An 8,692-nucleotide genomic window follows, 5' to 3' on the forward strand; every position below is an offset into this window, starting at 1 on the left:
AAAAATACCAAAAACATTAAATGCGCTGAGTGTCGGTCATCAGATTGGGTGTGATTGCTTTTTCCACCTCTGAATAACACTATTATTTAAACCATATAAGGTGATGATATATGATTATTGCTTTACATATATTCCCCATTTACTGTGTTCTATTATCCATACAATAAAGAACAAAGTGCATCTAAACAAATTACAATGCAGCAAGATTGGGTTTTCTGGGTTATGCTAACCAAGCACGTCGCCTGAACAAGTTTCCTGCGGCTAGCAGCTCTTCTGGCCTTAAAGACTAATTTATTATTAACCACCTCGTTTATTACCTGGATTTATTATTTACGGCTGCACAAAAATAATCTGTCTGTTGTTCAATAAACAGTTCTTGCCTCTTCCCTTTCAGTCCTGATGTGTATATACGATAGACGTACGTCTTCATTTGATAAACAGACGCTGGACACGTTTCCAACATAGGTTTGTTTTCGCGATCGCTGCGTCGCTCCCGGCCTGATCACCCCATGGAAAATGCTAAATTGCTACAGGAGTAAATGTTCGCAACAGTCGTAATGTGCTTGTGAAGAATAGGATGCAAATATTTTTGCTGCAAAGAATACATAGGTATAAATGAATATGCATGCAGGTTTTCATTTGCTTAATTATAGAAAGTTTGCATAAAGAAAGCAAAGTGGCCTTTTTTAAATATATAAAGCTGTTAGTCGACTTGGCTAAAATGAGATATATGCCTATTTATAATTATTAATATACTAAAGATAAATTATCAATTTAAAGGAATCGTGTTGAAAAGCAGGTTTTTTTTGTTTTTTAGAATTACTTTTTTAACATTATTGAGTTTCATTGTGTAAGCAGACTTTCCAGGAGCTCTTTACATTACAAATAAATTATGAACAGGCAGCAACAAGAGTTTATTTGAGGCATCTGCTCTATTTAAAGCTTATGTTCAGATTTAAATATCCATTATTTTCTTCATTCTCAGAGGTTAATTATGCTGTAAATGCATTTTCAGAATTCATCTAACTGTGCTTAGTGTTTCTGTATACTTATTAGAAGCGGGTTATTGTGACCTTTTCAGTGGTAACTTTGGCAGATTATTTTAGTGGGTTGGATAGACATGGGCACCCAAGCTCTATCGTTACCTGATATTGGCACACAATTTAAAACAAAAAACAATTTAAGTCTATGAAATGGACAAAGAGGAGGTTGTGTTGTAAGCACCGTTGATAAAACTGACTCCTGAGCCCTTAAAACAACTTATGACCCTGAGGGTAAAAAACTAGACCCTGAGGGGAAACATTTTAACACCTTAATGATATGTGCAGTAATTTGTGAATTTTGTAAATACCAGGTTAATTTACGCTATGTAATAATGGAAATAAAATCATAGACTCTATAAGACTGTCTAATATGCACTGTTAATTGAAGCTTCTTAAATAGCTGTCAATATTTTCCATTCAGTGTTCGACTAAGATTCACACACTGTTATGAATTAATGCCAAATCTTATGCGAGAAATCATCGTGATTGAATGAATACGGATACTACCAAGTTGGACCAGGTTCTAATCTTCAGCGTGGCCTCTTTAGGTAGAGAATTTTCCAACCAAGTACCTAATGTACAACTCTTACAATTACCAATAATGTTTTAAGGTAAATAGTAAAGTAACCATATTTGGTATTGAATATAAAGCTAATAAACTTTGGAATATATTTTTATTCTTTCTTTGGTAGCTTTAATCACAAACATTTAACAAGAGCTTTCAGTTTCTATGGCAACCCTATCTGTTCCTGCTTTTGTATCAGATGACAATTTGGCGTTCCCCAATAAAACTCCTATATTTTCACCCAGCTAAAGAATTATACTGTGCCTTATTTGCAATTCTGGAAGGAGCTTGAACATCAGTTTTTAATGGTGTATTTTTCACGAGTCTTCAGCATTTATGAATGCTACAATGCAGGTTTTCTGTTTTATATCACATGAACCTCCAGTGTGTATCTTCAAATGGAGTGTACTTGATGTTGATACGTTTTATTGTGGTGGCGCAATATCAACTTCGACATAAGACTCAATTTTCTCTTGGGCTAAAACAACATCCGTGTTTCTTTTTAGGTCTTCAAAAGACAGACGTGTATTGATTTATCAGCAGTTTCTTATTGAGAACAAACTGTACTACATGATTGTATTCACTCGCTAAACATTCAGTATACCTTGTCCATTCAGTGTTCTGTGTTTGCCACCGCGATATGACAATCCACTAAAGTGAAAATGCCATCTATGCCAGGGTATCCTGAACATCTGTACTTTTAAGGAAAGCTAGTTAACCCTCAGAACTCAGAATATATATAGAATATAAATATATATATATATATATAATATACCTCCTTGTTTGTTGATGCTATTAAGTGGTTAATTATTCTTTTCAGAACATTACTTTTTGTTACTATTAATCAGACTGGCATCTGTTTGATGTACATTATTATGGTAAAGCCGTGGCAATTAAACATTTATTGTAGAGGGGGCCTGCCCGGTGGTCTTCCCAGAAGAGTGGAAGCGATTTGTAGCTGCAAAGGGGGAACCAACTACATATTAATGTCTACGTATTTAGAATACAATGTCATAAAAGTCCCTGTTGGGAAAATGTTATGTAAGTATGTTGCAAAACATTATGCAAACCACCGCTGTGAGAAATTCTGCATCGTTGATCTGGATTTTTCAGCTGAATGAGCTTTGCTTTAAAAAAATAAAATGTTTTATCACAAATCCGTTATATTACAATTAAAATTGAAGTTCGTTGAACACAGCTCTAATCTTGCAACTCTCGCATGTCACGTTTAATTTTTTTTACCCCTTTCCTAATAAATATGAAAAAGGAAAATACTTCAACCCACCAGGTGTGAGATTTATACTTGTTAAGCTCATTTAAGCAGGGCCCTCCTCACCGGTTTCTGTAAGTCAAAATGTTATGCATATAGTCCTTACATCCTGTCTACCCATTGTACAGCGCTATTGAATATGATGGCGCTATATAAAACAATACGTAAGGGCAGCTGCTCTTCATTGGTTGATACCAGACGAGCACCTTGGTGGCGACCAATAGAGTCGCTCTAGTGGACCTTTAACTCCTGACACCAAAGCCATTGGTCTCCCCAGGCCAAGTTGCTCTGCGGTGTACCTTGCCCTGCTCTTTACCAGAAGCACTCAAATCCCTGTTCCTCCCTGTTCCTTAGAGCGGTTGTTTGAGACAGTAGTCACTCATACAGACCTTTACGCCCGACGCCAAAATTTGGGGCAACCATTGGTCAAGTTCCTTAAAAAAAAAAAAAAAAAAAACTGTGCCAGTATACCTAGAAGAACTGATGCAGTTTAAAAGGTAAATGGTGCTCACACCAAATATTGATTTGATTCAGATTTTTTCACTTTGCATTATGTTAAATGATACAAATGAACACTTAATAAACCATTAACATGTTTATTTTTATATTTATGGCTTTACGGCATTTTAAACATTTGCACAGTGCTGTATATAGTCCAACATCCAGCAGAATAGGTCTCAAAAATCACTTGCAGGCTGTCATTAGCCAGAGATGCATAAGCAGGCGTCATGTACACATACAGACAGTGTGCATTGTAGCTTACCCTTGGCTTTTTAATACAAGAGTGTTTTTCTTAATGGTATTTTTTCAATGAATGTGAATAGTTTTTGAAAGCGAATGCTTATTGACAGCCCCAGGCTCAGCAGCAGCGCTGCAATCAGTATCCTGACGTTTTCATATTGATTCCCTTCTGCCTCTACAGTAGCACGTGCTTAATCCCCCCCGATGAGATAGTCAATAAACTCAACGACCTTAACGCGGGACCCCAGGACTCAGGGAAGCAGAAATATCATGGCTTATATCCAAAGGTCATCGGTTTCTCTAAAAGATATACATCTGTACTAGGAAGACCTGCAGATTATTGTAAATTTAACCTCTGTCTATATTTCTGTTGGTCCATTAATCTCCCTTTCTAAACATCCTGATACTAAAGACAGACGATCATTGCTGCGTTACTGTACAACCTAATCCATTGATCTGGTACATCTTTTGTGGGATTAAAAACGGTTTCATGAGCTCTATAACTGTCTAATTTATGCCATTCAGAATAGAATGAAACCCTTAATAGGATGAATCTGAGTGCTAAATACTATTTTGAAAATTGGCTAAATGTGCATGTTTTGTACTTTGTTGTGGGGTTGTGCTTGGAGGTGTCGGTGTTGTAGCTATTGGTATGGCTTTAACCATTAAAAACTAAATTGATTATTAGAGAGGAGGGAGAATAAAGATTGGAGAGAAAAGGCCAAAAGTAGAGGAGAGAGGATGGATGATATATAACACAGAGAAGAGATAAAGAAGAGGTGAGAAATAGGGAAACAATAAAAGTGGGATGGGTGAAAGAGAGGAGAGAAAATAGAAAAGGAGGGGTAGAGGAAAGGGAGAGCAAAAGGAAAGTGTGTGTGGAAGGGGGCGATTGTCCAGTGCCATGGTTTTTAAATAATCCTAAAAGGATAGATTTTTTCCAATAGAAACATAACCGGACCTCGTATAAGAACTTTTTTTAGACCGTCTTTGTAATGTAAAGACTCAGACCTTAATCAGTTCTTGGTCTTGTTTTAGATTCAGGATAACTTTATACCTAACCCATGCATGTTTAAATTCCCTCGCTGTATTAGCCTCTACCACTTCTGCTGGAGGCTATCCCACTCATCTACCACCCTCTCAGTCAAATAAATGTACATTACTATGATATGCAATTTATTGAAAATGTATTTACACGGACAACCATATCTTTCTAAGGAAAACATATATCTACACCTTCCAACAGCAGGGGCCGATAAAATGGAAAAATACTATTAATCATCATTTACTGTAGGATTTAGGTTGCAAACAATATATCATAAGAAATGAACATGCAACGGGCGGAACGTGGGCTAATGAGTAGCGGTATGAGCGGGTGGAGTTTCAGCTAAGCCCCTCCCCTGCGGTGCCTCTTAAAATGTGGTGCCCCAGGCATATGCGCGATCTTGCCATGTTTTTATAATAATATCACACCCCCTCGCTCACTGCATTCGTTTTTTTTTTTTAAGTCATACTTTAATATAAAAGAATCGCTATCGACAGTGTAATTGGACTGAAGCTTTTTGGTCCACTTAAAGCCTGCTAATGGAACTCAAATGTCAACTACGCATATTTCTAGCTTTCAGAGCAACTTTTTCATCATAGGTCTCATAAAACACCACTGTCAGTTCCTCTGTCTTGCTAGGACTTATAAAAAAAAAAAAAAATAAAATAAAAAAAACGCCTTTTAACTTTTTTGTTCTATTGCTATTCTCGTGATTGATGGTCTAGCAATTTACAAATCAAAATTAATATTAGTCTCACTGAACTAAAAAATTGGAAACAATCACACTTAGGTGATTTCAGAGGCCTGTACATAATTGGAACAAATCAATAGCATTATGAATTAAAGCATCAAGTGAACATTTGCTCTTGCTATGCATGATGATGATCTTTTTTTCTATTGCTAGACAGGGGAGACGAAGAAACAAAGAATTTGACGGCAGATAAGAACCAATCGGCCCAGCTAGTCTGCTCCTTTTTTCCTGATGTAAAGATTCAGACCTTAATCACCACTTGGCCTCATCTTATACTCAGGATAGGCATATGGATGTTTAAACTCTTCACTGTAATAGACTAACACTTCTGCTGGGAGGCTCTTCCACTCATCTACCACCATCTCAGTAAAGTGAAAAGACCTTATACAGGATATTTTCTTTCTGAAATTGTCAGTCTACTGATATAGGTCCATTGAGATTAAACTCTGGAGTTGTCTTCAAACAGTGTTATAACTAAAGAGGTATAGTTGTGGATGTACCAGACCACACAGTACCTAACTTCTCTGCACCCCATGCTATCCATTTACGTGATGGTCCATCAGGAAGCAGGAAGATCTGTACCTCCAGTGAACGTCCCACCCAGTTATGAATGTAACGATGTGCGTATTCATCAATTAATGGATTTTTGGGTTGTGTTGCTATTGCATCTCTGGTTATTGCGATACTTGACAACATTACTACGACTTAGTTTACCGTGGATCGCTTTTGGTTATAAAGAGAAATGGTAATATTACATTTTCACCACCAACAACAGGGAATAATCTCAAAAGCAAAAAAATCATTCTAGAACAAATAATCTAAAAAAACAAAAAAGGCTGTGCCCCGTATACATTATTGATCACGATAAAAGCACAATTGTGCAAACACTGAACATCATTAAGCAGCTATCAGTGTAGGACGTTCTATTTTGACCTAAAAAGTATGTAAAATAAATACATAATGCATGGAAGCAATTTGAATGCAGCCTTGCTGTATATGTTTTATATGAATATCCCCAATTAAAGGAGAAAGTTGGCCGAGAGATATCAGTACGATCTGAAGACTGTGTGTTTGCTTATTTGTTACAAGTGAAGTGTGAAATTTGGAATTCTGTATCAGGCTTGGAAGTACCAAGGGAAGGTGTGAAATAGGATAAAGGCAATGAATGAAAATAAATAGAACTCAAAAAGCCTTTAATCCCAGTTTATTTACAAGACTCTATTTTGCTTTAAACGAATAGTAAATCTGATTAATTTACAGAAAAGCGAAGAAATGTTTTGCTCCACATTCTAATACTAATGTGATAAAACTTTCCTGGCAAAACTGGTGGAGCCGGCTTAATCGCTGGGACCGATGACCTTCACTGTTGGGCCCATGTCTCAGGAGCAAGTGAGGTTAGTACCTCCTCGTTTCCCAACACTCAACTCGGGAGGACATTGTAAAGCCAACCAATACACGAGTCAATATAGCAGCTACAAGATAAGGCAGTAAACACACGAATGTTACGGAAGAGACCCACTCTAGGGACATCCTTGAGAAGAATGATCACTCCGTGTTCTCTTGCATCTGCCCTAATAAAATACGGAGCTGTGTATGACATGGATGCACTCTCGATGAGTGGGCTGTGAGGAAACTTGCCCCTCCTAGGTTCAAGGAACAGCGTTAAGCCTCTACCACTTCTGCTTCATTTATCTAGCACTCTCTCGGTAAAGTAAAAGAAAAAAAGTAAATGAAAATAGCAAAGGTAAAAATACCAAACTAACTTTATATCTTCATTTACGCAATGAACTGATTGGTGATCATATCGCTGGATAACCATACCTGGGAACTTCTGGGCCCCGGCTACCCAGAGCCTACTCTTGCCAGATGCGGCCAGGACTGCCCACTGATGTCAGTGGGTGGTCCCAGTGATGTCAGTGGGCGTTCCCGCTGATGTCGCAGAAAACACCCCTCATTTAAAGTGGAAATGAAACGGGACCGGGAGAAGTTTGAGAACTCAGCGTTCCCTGGAATGTGGATAACAAATAGCTAAATATGCTTTGTTATCTCCACGGCAAACCTTATGACACAGTGGGACATTCAACAGTTCTATGAATGCAGCTATTAAGCAGCTGGATTGCAATTCCCATCATCCAATGCAGCCTTAAGGACTCCTGAGAAGCAGGTGGATAGCTTTGCTTGAGTGAGTTATCTCATCTTTGAGCGCGCAGAGCGTAAAAAAAGCAGCATAACACAGAGATGGTAGAAATGACTGATTTCATTTCTTTTTCTCTAGTTGGCGACAAGGAAATGTTAATAATCTCTGCCACTGTCGTATTCCTAGTAATTATTAAATAATGACAATCCAGTCTGTCGCGTAGGCATTTCAGTCATGGGTCATCAGTGGAAATTCACTTAGCGTCTGTAATTGGAGTCTAAGCTTAACTTTAACAGCTGTTGGTTTGTACCAGTGGGGGATTACTTCTGTAGTATCACAATATTTTTATTAAATCCAGGGGAAAATGTATTAGGTTACAATGGCATGAATAACACGCCTATAGCCTTATCCCTTAAAAAGACGCTGGGAGGCACATAATAGCCTGCCTATGCCACTTCTGTCCCTAAATAGCCTGCCTGTGCCACTTCTGACCCTAAATAGCCTGTCTGTGGCACCCCTGCCCCTAAGCAGCCCGCCTGTGCCACCTCTGCCCATTAAACAGCCTGACTTCTCTGCACTTACTTTCTCACTTCAGCATTTTGCACTCTTGCCTAGCACTTTTACACAATACTATAGTAGAATAACTTGCTTCAATTTATGGAATTATTTTTATATTACCCTAGTGTTTGAAGCCAAGGTGTTTGCAGCACAATGATTGATGGCTTTGCTGCTACATCCATGTTGGATTTCCGACCTACTAGATGTAAAAATCTGATGTTATACATCATGTACCTTAGGCCAATACATGAGAAACAGGAGATCAGCCTATAACACCTCTAACATGTATATTATATATCTGCTGTTGCTGCTCTGATAAATCCCAAGTGAAAACATTTATAGAAGCTGCCGCATTGGGGGAATCTGATTTATACATACAGTAAGTATGTCATCAAATTTTTATGCACTTAGTAAGTGAATCATCAATCGTATCCCCTCAGCCTTGGAAGGGAACTGAAAGAAATTTGTAAGCAAATCCGTATGATATAAATGGGATATATCAACAACCAACGTGATATTCATTGGTCAACTTCTAATGCTGGGAAAGACAAAATCACTTTTCATGCCTCCTTGAATCTGCTC

The sequence above is a fragment of the Spea bombifrons genome, chromosome 6, assembly GCF_027358695.1.
Source record: "Spea bombifrons isolate aSpeBom1 chromosome 6, aSpeBom1.2.pri, whole genome shotgun sequence".
Classification (NCBI taxonomy): domain Eukaryota; kingdom Metazoa; phylum Chordata; class Amphibia; order Anura; family Pelobatidae; genus Spea; species Spea bombifrons.